The sequence below is a fragment of the Notothenia rossii genome (assembly GCF_949606895.1).
Source record: "Notothenia rossii genome assembly, chromosome: 10".
Lineage (NCBI taxonomy): Eukaryota > Metazoa > Chordata > Actinopteri > Perciformes > Nototheniidae > Notothenia > Notothenia rossii.
The window spans coordinates 45132776-45151646 of NC_136908.1; the positions used below are offsets into that span (position 1 = coordinate 45132776).

At 39.6% G+C, this 18871-nt stretch overlaps 1 protein-coding gene across 1 annotated transcript in view; it reads right to left on the minus strand.

Annotated features, from left to right (window-relative positions):
- LOC307023226 (adiponectin receptor protein 2) overlaps positions 1 to 18871 on the minus strand; it is a 41248-nt gene that overhangs the window by 21511 nt on the left and 866 nt on the right. The gene's annotated exons all lie outside the window — the stretch shown is intronic.

The window sequence follows — 18871 nt, forward strand, 5'->3', positions numbered from 1 at the left end:
GACGTTTTTCGCCCTGATTTATTGACAAATTATTGATAAATTCAGTTTACAAAAGGCAGAAAATAACCGGAATCGAAAAGCAGAACCGGAATCGTTAAAATCCAAACGATAACCAACCATATGTGTGATGCAGTAAAATCTTACCGCTCACTTACGTTAGCGGTGTCGTAAAAACCGTGGGAAAATGTAAAATACGATGGCGAAGAAGAAGATTCCAGTGGCCCCAATTTTTGTCCATTCTGGACAAGTGAAAGATTTATTCGGACAAGTCTATTGCCAAACTCAAGTTCTCTAAAAACTTTTTCTGACACTGTGAATACATCTTTTTAACTTCTGGGAGAAATGATCATGGTGGAAACAGCAGCTCAAGTGTCTCCGAACATGTGCGGACCTTAATCACAACCTTCATTTGGAGAAGCACAACACGGGTTTAATAACAATTCCTTGGTTTTAAAGGTTTACCTCTACTATCCTTCTTATTTAAACCTGACATCTATGTCCACAGTTTTATTTATTTTTTTACAGCAACTTGTTTCCAAACAGTGGCACGGCCCAAGCTTTAATGTACCGTTAAATACACACACACACACACACACACACACACACACACACACACACACACACACACACACACACACACACACACACACACACACACACACACACACACACACACACACACACACACACACACACACACACACACACACACACACACACACACACACACACACACACACACACACACACACACACACACACACACACACACACACACACACACACACACACACACACACACACACACACTTTGAAATGGGCTGATGTAAGCATGCAGGGGTAAAAGAGCTGCAGTGGATCAGGACAAATGACACTCGTGCAAAAATAAATAACAATGCGTAAATGTAACATCCTTATCTTGCTTAGGTGATTGCTTTTGCACCTTTTTTGCTACACTGTATCATGTTAAAGTGAGTTTAAGAGAGTTAAGGGAGACAGAAAATTGGCTTCTTCACTACTCACACAGCTGAGTGTCTTCCCTTGCATGCATAAAGCTTTTTTCTTTTTAAATTTGAATGATGCCTTGTTTCAAGTGAAAAAGCCAAAACGTGTTGCCGTGTTATTTAATATCTAGTCGCCTAAGTATGAACTTGGCACTGATTTTTAAGGACAACGTATAAAACGCCCACAAATAATGTACAAGGACAATGTATAACAGCCAAATGAATACCATCCTTAAAACAACACCTATTCTAAAAGGATATTTTAAAAAGCCCTACATCCAAGCAGTCCGAGAAAATAAAGAGATGTTATTAGAAAATACTAGATGTTAGTAGGAAACAGACATTATTCTGCAGCAAAGATGATAAAAAAAAGAGCATTTGAGCTGAGATGCCGTGCATGTGGGCGAGTTCCCTAATCGAAGTCAAACACTTCTACTGAGAAATTATCCAATCAATCATATGTATATACAATCTTTTATCTTGACCCACCAAAGACGTAAAAGGTGGAATATCTATTTTAAGTACAAAGCATCTCTTTAAGCATCATTTTGAGGGTTGATGCGTGATATCCCTAAGCACTCTCTGTTTAACAAATATATTCTGTTCAGGGGAGAATTTAGAACAGCTAGAACATAGAAAATGAAATGCACAAATTAAAAACATGGTTTGACAAAAATAAACATTAACATCATTAAACTTGACTAAAACAAAATGAATGCTTTTCGGTAAACATAGAACAAAAAAACAAATGCAAATAAAAATAGATGGGGTTGAAATTGAAAGAGTCCATGAAATTACATTTGACATATTGTGTCAATAGATGACACAATAAGTTGGAAATTACATATAAAACATATACAATCAAAGCTGTCAAGAAGCATTTCCATACTAAACAAAGTAAAACAAGTTCTAGATCAGAAATCACTTTGCATTCTCTACTGTTCACTAGTCTTACCATATCTGAATAACTGTGCTGAAATCTGGGGCAATAACTACAAAAGTTCTATACAAGCAGTATCTATTCTACAAAGAAAAAAACATGCGAATCATTCACAATGCCAAATATCTTGATCACACAAACAAATTATTCCTGCAGTCAAAATTGTTAAAAATTCACAGACCTGATAGAATTCCAGACGGCACAGATCATGTTTAAGGTAAATAATAACGTTTTACCAGGAAACATCCAAAAAGTATTCACTCAACGAATGGGGGGGACATAGTTCAAGGAGACAATTTCAATTCGAAATTCCTAGGGTCCGTACAACCAGAATAACTTTTTGTATCTCAGCCTGTGGAGTGAGACTATGGAACAGTGTGAACGTGGAGTGAGACTATGGAACAGTGTGAACGTGGAGTGAGACTATGGAACAGTGTGAACATGGAGCTAAAGTGATGTCCAGACATTAACCAGTTCAAGAGGAAATACAGAGAAATTATTTTCTCAAGGTACAGGGATGGGGAAGGTGTTTGACTATGTGTAATGTGCATATGTGTGAGTATGTAGGTGTGTATATGTATATTTGTGTGTGTGTGTGTGTGTGTGTGTGTGTGTGTGTGTGTGTGTGTGTGTGTGTGTGTGTGTGTGTGTATGTATGTATGTATGTATGTATGTATGTATGTATGTATGTATGTATGTATGTATGCATATATGTATATATGTCAATCAACAGGTAAAGCAGATTAATAATAATAATGATAATTATTGCAGATTATAGATTATAAATAAATCATTTAGGGACAAGGGGGTGAGATTAAATAAATTATACTTCTTCTCACTCCTTTTCGAACACTAGATGTGGGACTGTTTATGTTGCTAATGCTGTTGTTGTAAATGTAATTTTTTTTTAAATAAAATGTATCAATCAATCAATCAATATATGGTAGGCACTTTCTCTCTCTCCCCCCCCCCCCCCCCCCCCTTAACTAACACAATAGAGTATTTACGGAAACTAAAACTACCTCAGACACCGCCCTGATGGAGGCAAGATAGCCAAGCATGTGGTGAGGTAATTAAGGCAAAGTGTCCTGGAGAAGAGTCCTTGCTGCTTCATAACAAATGTTACAGTTCTGAAAGAACAGCTGACACAGGACGCCTGTCGACAACAGGATGCTAAATGATTCACCAAGATATTATATGCGGCGTAGCTGCACATAAAAGATTTTGGGGATGTTGTGTACGCCCTTGTTTTTTCCTAATTAAACTCTCAGTGTGTGTTTTAATTATTTTCCGACCAGAGCCTCACTAAAATATGCAGACAAGTTTGCTATCTGCTGTTTTTCTGCAAGCGATAATAGCTCCATATCACGCTCCCCCAGAGTGATGCTTTAACTGCAGGAAATGAACAGACATAAAGGATATGAACAGTACAGCAGCCTGAGGGACCTGCCAGTTACACATGGGTCAAGAAGGGATTTACCATCTAATGAAAATACCAAGGAGCCATTGCTTTCCGACATTTCTAAAAATAGATAAAACAGATCAAGGTTGTTTGCAGTCAGCAATATTTAAATAGTCTTTTAGTACGCTCAATGAGTTCCTATCTTTAATTTGTAACATTTTAATCTCTCCTGAACCAGCTACAGCAATGTCATCAATAACCACTTTTGTCTTTTAACCATGGATAATATTGAGCTTTTAATATTGATGCGATTGAGTTGGCCAACAGGTCAATAGCAGCAATACTGGGAGTTTGTGTATGTCTTGCAGGCTGAAATGGCATTTTGCAGAATTGTAATGACACAAAGGAACGCTCTTATCTATTCAATTGATCTCAATGATGTGACCTTTGACCAATCACTGCAAGGACACTGATGTTATTCCAACATATATCTTTGTCCTGGTATATATATGTTATGTTCTTACCTTAAATAACTCATTATACCCTACTGTCCTACTAGGGCATTGCGTTCCAATAATGCACGGTTGTTGGTTGTTCCTAGAGTCTCTAAAAGTACAATGGGAGCCAGAGCCTTTTCTTATCAAGCTCCACTTTTGTGGAATCAGCTTCCAGTTTGTGTTCGGGCGGCAGACAGCCTATCCGTTTTTAAGAGTGCGCTTAAGACCTTCCTTTTTGATAAAGCTTATAGTGATAAATAAAATAATCTAATAAGAGTGCATTGACGTAGACACGTTGTGCCTCTTCACCTATACATTTTAGTTCTTACTCTTTCACTTAAATCCTAAAAACTTAGATCTTATATTTAAAACTTTATCCAAACCTTTCCCCTCTCTGACCTCTCAAGGTTCTAATAGAGCAGTGACCACCAACTGGCGGCCCGCTGGCAACATCCGGCCCGCCAGACATTCTCATCCGGCCCGCGCGACTTGGGTGACTGTGGCGTTGGCGGAGTGGTTAGTGCGTTTGCCCCCCGCCCATTTCTTTTTTTACAACGTCTCGTGAGTAAGGTGCAGTACCAGAGTCCAACAGAGAGGCAGCAGCTGCGGGACAGTAGACTGCCTACTGCGAAACCTTCCCTGCCTTGAAGAAGAAGTGACCCTTCGTTGTGAACAGTCTTCTTTGTGCGCTCCACAGCAGCAGCCCCGCTGCGACAGAGTCCAACAGAGAGGCAGGAGCTGCGGGACAGTAGCCTAGAAGCAGGGTTATGTTGTAACGGAATATATGTAACAGAGTAACGTAATCAGAATACAAAAATCAAGTAGGCTAACTGTATTCAGCTCGCGTTACATTTAAAAAACGAGTAATCTGATTACAGTTACTTTTGTAAACCTGAAGTGAATACATTTTGGAACTTATTGGAATTATTGGTGGAAAAGTTTCCTCACAAAATGTAATATTCATTACCGGCAGAACTCTGTGCACACTGCACAGCACTGCAGCATGTCTGTGAGCGAGAGAGATGCAGTGTGTCTGTGAGGCCCCGCCCCAGCACGCAGATGAGAGAGAGATCTCTTTTAAAATATATTGAAAGTTAGAAACGGAGATGGTTAGATAAAATGTGCAAGATAGCGTTTATGTAGCATTTATTTATTGTCGAAATGATGACATTTCATAACGGGATCAAATCAAAGTGAATGGCCTGCTGCTGCTGAATGCATGGGGCAAGTGACTGGAAAACGTTTTAAAAGTTATTACATCGTTTCAGATAATAAATAATAATGACAACTCATTCTATTTAGGGGCGCCTTTAAAAGCACCCAAGGACACCTTACAATTCATAACATATTCCAAGGAAATGTTTTAAGACAGTACAAAGAATGCAGTGATGGTTTTTATGCGGGGTGCAGATGAGAGGGAGCTGCCCATAATGACACCAAGATGTTGTGTTTGAGTTCTTGATAAGCCATTAAAACAGTAAAATAAGTGTCTCCTGTACACCAAAACATACCCATCTGTTATGGAAAAAGAAAGTATTCCAAAAGTATTCTAAAAGTAATCTGAATACGTAACTAACTGTATTCTGATTACTTTCAGAGCATGTATTCAGTATTCAGTAACTGATTACATTTACAAAGTAACCCTCCCAACCCTGCCTAGAAGTGATCTTTCGTTAGCGTGAAGAGTCTGCTAAGCGCTATGCGGTCCGCAGTACCCAAGCGTGCTTGTGGACTATATAAAAATCGCTGGCTCGCGATAGTGTCTATTGGATACATTTTGGCCCTTGGACAAATGTAGTTGGTGATCCCTGTAATAGAGGGTAACAGGTTGCAGAGAATGCCTAGCCCGGCCCGGGAGTATGGAATGTAGCCACTGACCTACTCCTTACCTCTAACCAATTAAGGTTCCAGTGGGGACCTTTCTCCCTGTGTGTGCCTCTCCACCTCTGATTCCTACTTCTTACTTGCTACCCTTTTCCCTCAACCTATCCTAAGGGAGTGCATGTATGTAGACACGTTAGTTTAGCTGCTATAGGCTTGGACTGTTGGGGGGGGCACCTTACTCCGTCTTTCTGTCTGTTTGTACTTGTGTACTCTCATGTTCCGATTAACCCAGCTTCCCCCAAATCTCTTTTGTTGTGTCCATATATACGCCGGGATCCTGAGTCGAGGCTAATCCTGTTGCTGTGGTCATGTGTCCTGGATCCTGAGTTCTGGATCTGAGTCCTGGACTTCAAGTCATGGCTGAACCTGTCTCTGCGGTCCTGCCTGACTCTCACCATACTACTTCCATGATGGCTCCCACAAGATTGCTGACATCCTCGTGGATTCATCATCTCATTATAGACACATGCATTTCCAAACATTTGGTCTACCTATGTTGTAAATGTATTATCTTTTTGATTTACACACAGCATCTATTGCACCTCTGTTGCTCTCCCTGAGGTTTCTCCCATTTTGCCCTTTAAACTGTGGGTTTTCTCTTGAAGTTTTTCCTTGTACGATGTGAGGGTCTAAGGACAGAGGGTGTCGTGTTGTCATACTGATATTCTGTACAAATTGTGAAGTCCACTGAGACAAATGTAACATTTGTGATATTGGGCTATATAAATAAACATTGATTGATTGATTGATTGATTGATATGTAGTGATGTTTATGAATGCATTTTCTTCTCACAGCACCATGGAAAAGTGAAAGTATCCAGAGAGGAGTGATGATTGGTTAACGCGGGGTAACATTTCAGGGTAAGCCAATCAGAGACAGAGTTGGGCGGGTCTTGCCTTATGGGGAAAATACACACACACGAACACTTGCTAATGCTAACACACACACACACGGCAACGCTCACAACCGGCACGCACACACACAATGGCAGATGCAAGTATCAGCGAGAGCAGCAGCGCATTTGCAACTTGGAAATATAACCACTATTTTCAATTTGTGGGGGATAAAGGACGCAAAAAATATTACGGTAAAATGTAAACTGTGTGCAGGACAGAAAGCATTGTCCACATCGAATAACAGCAATGCCAATCTCCTGAAGCACCTCAGTAATCCTACATGGGGCTATAAAACTAGTCGCCAAAGACCCCACCGTCTCAACCACCGGCAGTGACCCAGATGGAGCAACACCATCTAAACAGCCAAAAAACGATGTCACATGTAACCCAGAGTCGACTAAACATTGATTGCCAGGTATGTTGTTGAGGACATGCTGCCCATCGCAACAGTCGAGTCTGTTGCATGCCTTCAGAGAACTAGTCAGCAAAAAACAACACAAAAACTTTTATTTTTATTGTTATTATTATTTAAAGTAAAGTAACTTGTAACTAGTTACTTTATTAGTTACTAAATTATAAAAGTAATTAGTTACTTTTTTAGAGCAGTAACTATAACTATTACTAGTTACATTTTAAAAGTAACTTGCCCAACACTGCTTATATGCTAAGATTAGCATGCTAACAGCCTACAAGGTCATTTCTTCATGTGCAGTATTTCACACAGGCATGTGCCGCAACACACACACACAGACACAATGTGGAGTCAGTCATTGTCACTGTAGAGCTGTAAAGACAGCTCCAAAAATCAATCGTGGCAATGGACAAAAAAACAAACAGAAATTCCGATCGAAAGAAAGAAAATGGACACTTAGGAGAGAAAGAAAATAAGAACGACTGAAAACTGAAAAGAAATGTCAATTGATTTGTTCTTGTTTTTTTCCTCCTCAAGAGAAAGAGTGAGTGGTGCAGCTGGGAAGCAGTTGTAAATATTGGAAGCCGAGTGAAAAAGAAGAAGAAGAAGTACCCATTTCTCATTCTTATACTGAGGACCCACATTAAGGAGCCATCTGTCATGGATGCAACTGTTTGTGCTAAAACCCATGTATATCACATTGTATACAGAAAGGAAGGGGGATCAGTGTATGTTTTGGTCATTGGATTTTCTTTTCACAAATGGATATTTAAAAACAAAAAACGACAGGATATTTGATTTTCGTGTTAAAATTGAAAAAACAAAATTGAAATACAAGGCGTTTTTCTTTATCATGGTCAAAAATGGATTTACTAAACTTAAAAAACGGGAAGATTTTTATTTTATACTCATTTTATAAAATCACTAGAAAACAGAAACAAAAAAACTACCGGTTTTTGATATTCTGCTACCGGAAGTTACCTTACAAAATAAGAGCGCAGATGAGGACGGTCAATCCGTGTATCTACGGTCCATTTGTTTGTTGCATGTTTTTCTTTTAATAAAGCGTTAAAAAACCTTTCTTCCTGAGACTGATATTGTTGGACAGAGTATTTTAAGGGGATGGTAGACATGATATCAGCAATACTTCCAGTCAGTACTCCGGCAGCAGCATTTTTACACCTTGGAAAGTCTTTAGAGTCTGGCCTGGATAGCTGGTCACAAATATCCTTCACCAAAAGTAACACACTGTCACATGGTTGCCCTCCTATGATGCTGCTGTCTTTTAGTATATAATTATTCCTCAACCGCTAGTTCGTACCTCGCAGATTCTTCAGTCTCATCAGCCTCATCCTTCCATCAGTCCCAGTCAATGCCTCAAGCACACTTCCAGTGTCTGGCATATGATATTGTCCTGATGCTGTAAGGGTGATGCCCCATGATCACAAAATGACCCCTCTAGAGTCTGAGTGCCAAGTAGTGCTGCGTAGCGGCACGCCGAACCAGTACTGGACATGTAAAAAGTTTCGGTTCAAGTCCGGTTAAAACCGGAACGTCGGGAACTGGTACTTGGACTCGCAAAAAAACTAGCACTTACGTATATTCTCCTTTTTGTTCTAAACCATCTAAAACCTTCCATAGATCGAGAAATTTGCGCTGAGAAAAGACGAAAAATATCGTGTCGGCTTCTGATACGGCCGCCATAACTGAACTCACGAAGTCTTGCAAAATATCGCAACTGCTCGCGAGATCTGTGTGACGTCAAGGGAAGCTAGCGATGTGATTGGCTTAGACATAGTGGACAGCGTGGTTGAGTAGTAGTCACTACAGTGTATACTGTATAGTAGGTGTGTAACAGTGTAATGCGTATAGTCTACTCTACACTCTACCTTTCAGCAAAGTTTTAGGGATTTAGGCTCAGTCAGCTCAGGGACTGTTTGGTTACTTTAGTGTGGTAAATGAAATAGATGTTTGAACTTTGTAGTAGTTCACTGTAGTTGCTGTCATAAGTCATTTGTAGACTAAGTGTCAAAAAGTGTTTTTTTTTGTACTTTGTAGAGAAATGTACCCAAGTTGGAAGGGAGCACAATAAACCTGACGAGTTTGAATTTGAGTTGATTATGAGTTTATTTTCAGTTGATAATTAGCTCACAATAAGTTCACTTTAGTTACTCACACAACTTGACGCAAGCCATGGGTTCAGGTCCGGACTTATAAGTCCGGACCTGAACCTGAACCTCTGGACTTGAGTCCGGACCTAAACCTGAATGTGAGTCCAGGTACGCAGCACTAGTGCCAAGGACCTCATATTATGTCTGTCATTAATGTTACATCACCCATTATAACAATTCTCTTTCCTTTTTTCTCTTCTCTTAACTGAAAAGTCCTGTCTTTAAGTATAACCCAATGTAAAGTCCTTTTCCTGCACCATTTTAAGGCTTCAAAAACAGCCATTTTTACTGTATGAGTTTGGAGAAATGACACAATCAATGGCCCAGAATTGTAATTTATAAACTCAGAATCTTGTGGTGCTTGAAGAAATACAGACTGGCTGAGCCGGCCAGGCTATATATCTATATATAATATATCTATATCAATATAGATATAGATATATATATCTATATCTATATATAAGGGCTGTCAGTCGATTAAAATATTTAATCGCATGATTGTCCATAGTTGATCGCGATTAATCGCAAATTAATCGCACATTTTTTATCTGTTCTAAATGTACCTTAGAGGAATATTTTTCAAGTTTTTAATACTCTTATCAACATATGAGTGGACAAATACGCTTTATGAATAATGAATATGAAAACAATGATAAATATTCGCCTCAATTCAACCTGGAACCTCTCTCATACAGTGTGTGTGTGTGTGTGTGTGTGTGTGTGTGTGTGTGTGTGTGTGTGTGTGTGTGTGTGTGTGTGTGTGTGTGTGTGTGTGTGTGTGTGTGTACTGTGATGGATCTTTGGAGCTATGTGAAACTCAAGGCATATGCTCGAACGGGAGCTGCCTGGACGCTGCAATCATGTTGCGCGCACTATCCGTGCTGAGTGTGCTGACTTTTCGTACAATGTCCCACTGTCTGGCTATCTGCATAAAGTCAAGTGCTCGGCGCAGTTGTCGGCGAAATGCCGCTCCTCTGTTTTCATTGAAACAGTTCCTTATATCCGTTAGCGCAGCTAGCTAGCACCAGATGCTAACAAAAAAAACAATACACGTAAGGTGTGCGCGTTCTCGCTCGCGTCACACATACACTTCCCGGTCCTCCCGATGGCCAGTCCGGGCCTGTCGGTGAGCATGGAAGTGTGTCCCATTGCGAGAGGGTGTTCTCCACAGCAGGAGACATTGTTAGTGCCAGCAGATCTGCCCTTTCGGCAAGCAATGTGGACAAGTTAATTTTTCTTTAAAAAAACATGAAAATACAATGACAAGCAAGTCATAATGTCAAACTGGCTGCTTAGGTACTAGTACAGTAAAGTTCATATACAGATTATTTCGGTTCATTGAAATGCTGCACCTTAAATGTTCATTTTATTATATTTTGTATTTATTTGAGTGAATACATTATTCACAGTTTAATAATAATAAAAAATATATATATATATTTTATGTTTTGTGATAATTTTTTCTGCTGTACCGAACCGAACCGTGACCTAAAAACCGAGGTACGTACCGAACCGAAATGTTTGTGAACCGTTACACCCCTAATATATATATATATCTATCTACATATATATCTATATACATACAATGTAAAGATATAGATAAAGATACAATGTATATATATATACCTTTTCTGGGGCCCTTTTATCCAATATTTATAAAAATGTCACTAGTTATTTAAACAACTATCTGAGGATAATACAAGCAACCATAAAACACCCTTTATCTAGAGATCCATTGAAGCCCATGAAGAATTTATCCTTCCACAAATCTTTTCATCTGCTGTATTAATAAAGTTGCCACATGTTTTTAAATTCAAGTTAAGGCACTATCTGTGCAGAACATTACAAATATTCTTCATTTGCAGTATTTTATTTAAAAAGTGTTCAGAAAGACTGCATCAATGATATGCTATATCTATATATCTATGTAATATCAATATTGTTAGGTCTAAAATGCGCTGCCGGACTGCTGACTGGAAGTATTGCTGATATCATGTCCTCTTAAAATACTCTGTCCAACAATATCAGTCAAGAAAGGTGTTTTAACGCTTATTCAAAATAGCAGCGAAACATGCATTCTTGTTCTCAGGAGCGGACATTGACAGAGGATTACTGGAAAAGTACACAGTAAGTACTTCATAGTACTTGTGGGAGTAGTTTCACTACTAGCCTACTGAGTCCAACAGGATCAATCTCACAAAGAACTAATGGCAGAAAAAATAATAACAAACTGGAGAGACGGCTGAGTTGACCGCAGTGCAGAATCGCTGTATAGTTGAAATCTCCTAACAATGTTGTCCATTTTTAGAAACAGGTCTATTGTATCTACAGCCCTTAATAACATTGATTTTCTGGGCTCAATATGTGTCTTGGCTGTTTTCGTTGTGAAAAAAATGGAACATAGATACACGGATTGACCGTCCTCATCTGCGCTCTTATTCTGAAAGACAACTTCCGGTAGCAGAGGATGAAAAAACTTGGGTTTTTTTTGTTTCTGTTTTCTAGTGATTTTATTTTTTGTTTTGAGAAGTAGAAAATGAAAATCATCCCGTTTTTTTAAGTTTAGCAAATCCATTTTTGACCATGATAAAGAAAAACGCCTTGTATTTCAATTTTGGTTTTTCAATTTGAAAACGAAAATCAAATATCCAGTCGTTTTTTGTTTTTGAATCCATTTGTGGAAAAACAATCCAATGACCAAAACATACATTGACCCTTCGGCAGGGGACCTTATTGGATTTTGGTTATTATATTTGGTTTAGAGAGCACTACAGAACCCATGTTTGAAGAGGAAGTGCAGTGCAGACAAAGGCAGTGGACAGAAGTGGGTGAGGGCATTACTTGTGCTTACCAAAGAAACAGAAAAACAAGACATTATTAAAGAATGACAGAAGACATGACTCACCAAACCGGCCCTGCAGCCTCGTCTGGTTGTCAGATCAATACGCCTGCGTGCTGCATGAGTGTGTGGGTGTTTGTGTAATGTAGGTCATAGAGTATTTGAAGAAAAGCACTGACTTTCCTTTACTTTTGTTCGGCCAAAAACAACTTGTAGGATAAAGGTCAAATAGTACGTTTTACAACCACCTGATATTCACTGAAGGACAGCAGTAGATGTGTTTTTTTAAACCATGTTTGGTTTGCTTTCAAGTAAATAAAAAAGGCTTTCAAAGCAGACCCTTAATTGTTCCAATTCTCATTAAATTGTGTGTACATTATTGCTATATTGGAGCAAATAGCCTTTTCTTATGCAAGCAAGAGAAATGATAGCTTGCATAAGAATTTATGAACTTCTCTGGCAGAACCACATACTTACATACATAAAAAAGGTTAAATAATATTTTCTAATCAAGACGAGTTGTTGTTCCTCTGTTGTTAGCGGCTATTTGCCTCCTGCTAATTGTTTCATCTAAATCTCTGTAATTAAGTAAGTTTCAGCTAGCAGCTCCAGGTTGGGCTATAAAGGAGTGCATTATTAAAGACATGTGTGTGCTGGAAAGGCCAACAAGCTAAAACAACAACATAAAGTCATATACACTGTGTTGGACGATTAGAGAGATTTCAAGTAAATTCCTGTAACATTTTCTGTTTATAGTCTACTTTGGGACATTACAATAACCACAAGGCTAGAGATACATGTATAACTACATGCTTAAAAACAACATTAGACATACAATATAGGACGTGTATCCACTCCCACAGCAATGCAACAGTATCCCTGTTCAACTTCAGTTCTCAGTATATGCTCCTAGTTCATGCGTTATGAATGTTAGTGGCTGTCAGGCAACATGCCTTTCCTCCCTAGAGTGTGCTCACTCTGAGTCACATTGTCAGATATGGCCTGTGTGGCCTGTCACCCGCTGTCATTACTCTCCTCTCTGACACACAGTCACATTGTTATAATAACACCAACTAAAACCGCTTTAAAGCCGCTCGATCTGTCTTAAATCAGTCTTTCGTTGGTTGATAATCTTTCAGAAGGTCCGATATTTGACTGATGATGATATTAGAGGTTCTGTGTGATAGTTGGTTTATAAAATGTAATGCATGTTTACCCAATGTTGCTTTAACAATGAGGCGAATCCTGAAATTGGACATGGGAATGACCTTTTCCACGACATCCCACCTGTTGTTTCAGGTCAGACAGTCTGTCACAGAAAACAGCAGACTGTTGAACAGGTTACACAAGCTTATCAGTAAATAATCTGTCAAATCAGGTTTATGCCGATCTGTATCATTTCTTTACTCATGTTAAAAGGTCCCATGTCATGCTTTTCTGGTTATTACCCGTCCCCTTGTGTGTTATGAAGGTTTTTCTGCATGTAAACGGTCTGCAGAGTCACAAACCCTCAAAGTACACCCTGTAGCGAGTAAAACTCTAACACAGAAAATACCTGTCTATGCTGCCCCAGAACACTTCGTTGGATAATTTTCTTTTTCTGGGAACCAAGTGGAGCTTCTCACACACACACACACACACACTCTCTCAGCGGCTAAACTGTGACGCGCTTACACTGTAGGTTTGGGGGTGTGGGTACTAGTGGAGTCTCGCAGATGTGGGTGATGCAGCCCCCCCTTCCCGCGTCCATGGTGCTCAGGCTGAGTTCAGGCTGAGTTTCGCGATGTCTCGATGTCTCGCAGACCCCACGCAGCAACCACAAAACGACACCAGTAAGCCAGCTCACACTGTCCGCTCCTCGCAGCAACGAGCCCCGCAACGTCCCGCCAACACGGCACCCAGACCCCACGCAGCATTTTCATCTGTTTGTCATTACTGGTGTCATTTTCTGGTTGCTAACGCCATTCTAACACATAATCACTGATGTTCTGCTGTAACGGTGGTGGTCTCATCAGAACAGAGTGGGCAAGCTGACCAATCAGAGCACACTGAGTTCACAGGGAGCGGGGGGCAGGAATTCCAACAAGCCGTTTTGGACAGAGAGCGAATACACATACTATACAGAGATGCTGTATGAGAAACCAATGTGAGTTTGGAAAATTGAACAATGTAAATCTATTTTAGTGGACCTCAACAATGGAATTATGATCAGTAGAAATGGCCATAACATGGGACCTTTAAAGCGTGTCTATTTCAGCATATACCTAAATGTGAACCCAATTTATGCAAAGTCAACAGCTCAGACACTTAGACAGGGGAGGAATATCTTTTATTGTTAAGGTTAGTCCAAAATCCATAAACGTCTATAAACACCTTATATAAGCTACCGACCAACGGTGACAACACATTGCCCTTGAAACAACCCAGTGAAGTATGACATCACCTGGGTCCGAAACTTTGATCCTTTAAAATTGATTAATACAATTGTATTGATCGTTCAAGAACTGGATTGGATTATGGAAACAAGTCATGGAATTGTTATCCGAAAATGGATATCCATACCTAGTCCGTTCCGTCTCTCCTTTCTCCATCTGCCTATAGGTACTGGAACAGTCAGGGTGAGTGTGGGAGGGGAAGAGTTGGGTGTGTAGGAGTAGTTTAATCAATGTGGGATTTCTTCAGTGTCTTTTCTTGGTACAGTGTCAATACCTTAAGCCCCCCAACCGTGCTTACTTAGGTAGAAAGACATTTAGAATTGACATCAAATACTTTTTGAATCCCTACAAAGCAAATTAACCGGACATAAACAAATAAAATATTGAGTTTAATCCGGTTCTTATGCTAAATATCAAATTTGATTTGCAATAAGTTCCTGAGGGGCTTCTGGCTGGTAAATGTGTAGTTATTTTGTTATCTAAAATGCCCTGCTTCCACTAGCTGTTTTGTGGAGTTGGAAATCACAATTTCTATCCAAAAAAAATTAGATTTGACACTCTTGTACAAACTCTTTATTTGATGATGCAATTTACTTTACATTGCTTTATGCTGTGTGTGTTCCTATGGGAGGGGGTTGTGTATAAGCCTCCCTTTGTAATTGGGGCAGCTTAACAATGATTTAAACCTGCTGTTGGAGACCACATGACTGCTTTTACTGTTCACTGAGACCATGTTATCAAACTGGAAACTGCACTTATCACACTCACGCCCACCCTACCATGATATTAGTGAAAACACACCTTTAATTCTCTAACACCGTTTGGCTTTTTGTGAAAGCTAGTCAGTGTTTGCTCTTACCTACTTTACTTTTGGAGAAAATTAATGATATACTTCATAATATTTGCAGGCCAGTTTACCATATTTGTTCTACGTCCACACACCTTTTAATCCAAAATGAATAAACCAACAGTAGCAGCGTTTCAGCCAGGGGGGCGTCTTGCCGTCATTTGACGCCCTTATTCAGCTGAACGCCCTGGACTCGAGCCGAGGGAGTCCAAAAACTAAATAATTAGAGAGAAGATCGAGTTTTTATCGCTTGAAATGACGAAAAGGAAATAGGACAAGGACATCCCCCTGTTGGAGGGGCAAAGAAGTCTGGTGGGATTATTTTCGCCACCAGCAAAGCGTGTTCCTGTGACGGAAAGTGTACTGCCGGCGAGCCTTGGCGGGGGGGTGCTAGTGGAGCACGCGCGTGAACTGCGAGCACCGGAGCGGCGAAACTGAGGCTCCATGGTAAACTGTGGTAACATGAAGAGCCGTTTAGGAGCCGAAAGAGTGAGCCAGCCAAATGATCCGGAATTCCCATCACTAATACGTAAAGAGATAGTATCTATAAGGGACGGCTCAATTCCGCTCTCGGGGTGGACGCCCTCTCAGCCCTGGTGTGGCGGAAACATTGAACAGTAGCCATTAAAAATAAACAGAAAATTATCTTCATCTTTGATATTTGAACAACACCACGTGATATCTGAGTTGTTTGTGTACTTGTGAGTCCCCTGGTTATCTCTCAGTCCTGGTACAACAGTGAGTGACTGATGCTGCTGCCAGCAGTCTTATGATAAACAAAGGGAAACAGTGTGAAGTAAACCAAACACAAACACACATACACACCATAGTTCTGTCAGTAAACAGGCAGCTACGTAGCAGCAACACTACCACGCGCTAATATTGTGGAAGGTGGAATAATTAGTATAAGAATGTTCCTTATGTATGTTACAGGCCAAAACTAAATCGCCCCGCATTATAATCCAACACAATTCTTAATTAATTGTACCAGAAGACAAGATAATAATGTAATTTCAGATTACATACACAAGCATTTGTCAAAAGTTTGGTGACATTCAGGTGTCCTTGGCCAGAGGTGACCAGTCCAATGTATCATAGTCTATGGTTTGGTTTAAAAAACTAAACAACCAAACAAATAAATACATTTCCTGATTAGCCTGCAGAAGTGCCATTATTATCAGATTTCTTCACAGACACAATACCATAGATCCATGTGAAAAACCAAAAAGAAAACAGATGAAACATCCATGCAGCAGGCTAGCGCTGCCTGGCACCGTTTTATCAACTCTCAACTGGGGCGGGTAATGAGGGCTGAAAAATGATCTGATATACAACTGCTGAGTTTGTCATCGTCTCTCTAAAGAAGGGCCGAAGTCTAACCTCAAATAGGACAACAACTAAAGCAGAGAATCTCTGAACATATCAAGTTGTCATGAAATTAAATGTGGAAAATGTTCCTGAGCCCACACCATACAATGCCTAGCCTGACACTCTAACTGGTTCCATCCTGCCTGAATGACCACAAAAACATTTTCCAAAGAAATCTGCTCTCTGTCCCTGAACATGAAACCAGCTGAACAGCACTGAGCGGACCACAACAAGGTCAGTGCGCTGCTGGGTCTGCTGCTGAACACAGGGCAACGTAAAGCAGTGGTTTATAAGCACTGGGCGGTAAACCAAAGGTGGCTCGCACAAAGATAAAAATAGGTCCCCGAAAAGTTCAGATGAAAGGAGAACCTACTGACAACTATATACAGACATCGATGCCATTTGTCTGAATAAAGGCTGAACAACACACTGAAGGGTGCAAATCACAGAATGTTTTTTTAGCTAACTCCTTGATGGAGCTTGAGGCAGAGGTCAATGATCTCACTTTACTCAGGTGTCTGTGCCGACATGTAAGTCTATCTTAATGTTTTAACAAGGTGGAAAATGAGGGTGTCCGTTTCTTCTGTTTTTCTGGAAATAACTCACATTTCTCTGGATAGATAAGGCAGGGAATATTTTATGACGTTATGCTTTGAAAAATATGATAGCACAAAACTTTTGCTGATTACTCTCATAAGCGTTTAGGGCGTAAGATGCTTACTCTCCATGGACAAAGTAAATTACCAGGCTTATTTAGCTGCAAGTGTTACGAGTGTACATTTTCATTGAAGCAACACAATTACAGGATAAACCATTTAAGAGAAATGTGCTTATTGTGTGATATTCACACAAACAAAGGAAAGAAAGCTCAGACTGAGACAAGATAAGTGATACAAAAGGAAGAGAGACACAGCTACTCTTTCTTATGATCAATCCGTTTAACACTGACAGTTCTCTACTATTCGTAGAAGCTATGTTTAGCTGCTCTTCTGCCTGGCACACTGTCAAAGAGTGACTTCATTACACATTCAATTCTCTAATGATTTGTACTTCCAGTAAAAAACATGACGTATGCTTGCTCAATAGCCATGTCTAGCAGGATTAAACTATTGTGGTGCACACATCAGCTCAAGCTATGGAAGTTCGGAATTCATTCTTTGAATAATTGCAAATCAATATATTCCAACAGGAAATTACTAGAAATGTCCTGGTCAGATTAATATAAGGGTTCTAGGGTGTGAATCACATGGGAGATAAAGGATCTCCATTGTGAGCTTACTGTGGTACTGCGAGTGCTGTGTGCACGACTTAATTTTACTACGGATCACAGATACATACATAGATATGTCTGTATACAAAGACTGATGCGTGGATCTGCTTTGCATCCCTATGTGAGTTTAGACAAAGAAGTACAGTGGTGTGCAAAAGTGCAATTTAAGAATAACAGCAACCGGACAAATGTAATTTATTTTATTTATCAAAGTCTAGTTCAAAATGTCTTCTTTAAGTATAGGAGTTAAAACGTGGTTGATCCATAAAATAACCATGAGCTATGGGTCTGGGAGTGTTTTTGTACATATAAAGTTTGGGTTTTAGACAAATAGGCTATCAGCTACCCAGCCCATGAAATATTTATGAGATGACTTCATGCTTTATTGCAAACTGAACAGAAGAACACTGAAATGGGATGGGCATACACATAGTACTGCTTCTCATTTTTATATTTTCTAATATTGTAGAAAACATATATATATATATACCAAAATAGTTAATATTGTCTGGTTAACAATACAAATAATTCTAGGAGCAAAAAAAGCGCTTTGGTTTGACTGTATGCAATCCTCGTTAAAACCGGAATTTCATAAACCATACAGACCGGTCTGGAAGTCAACAACAGGAACATCAACTTACTATCTTACATAAGAACATCATTAGTTCATGAAATAAATACTGGATATGTTCCAAAAAGGTTATTTTATTATGTTCAGCTTTTTCTTTCTTTTTTTCACAATACATCAAAAACAACAAAGCAATAAGCCAAATAATAAACATGTATTTAGAACGCTGAGTCAGCAGGAACAGGACTGACAAAGAATACATCTGCATTTCCAGCACCTACTTGCATCTTGTTCTTAATAAGACAATACGGGCTTTCTGGACTGGTCCATTCACATG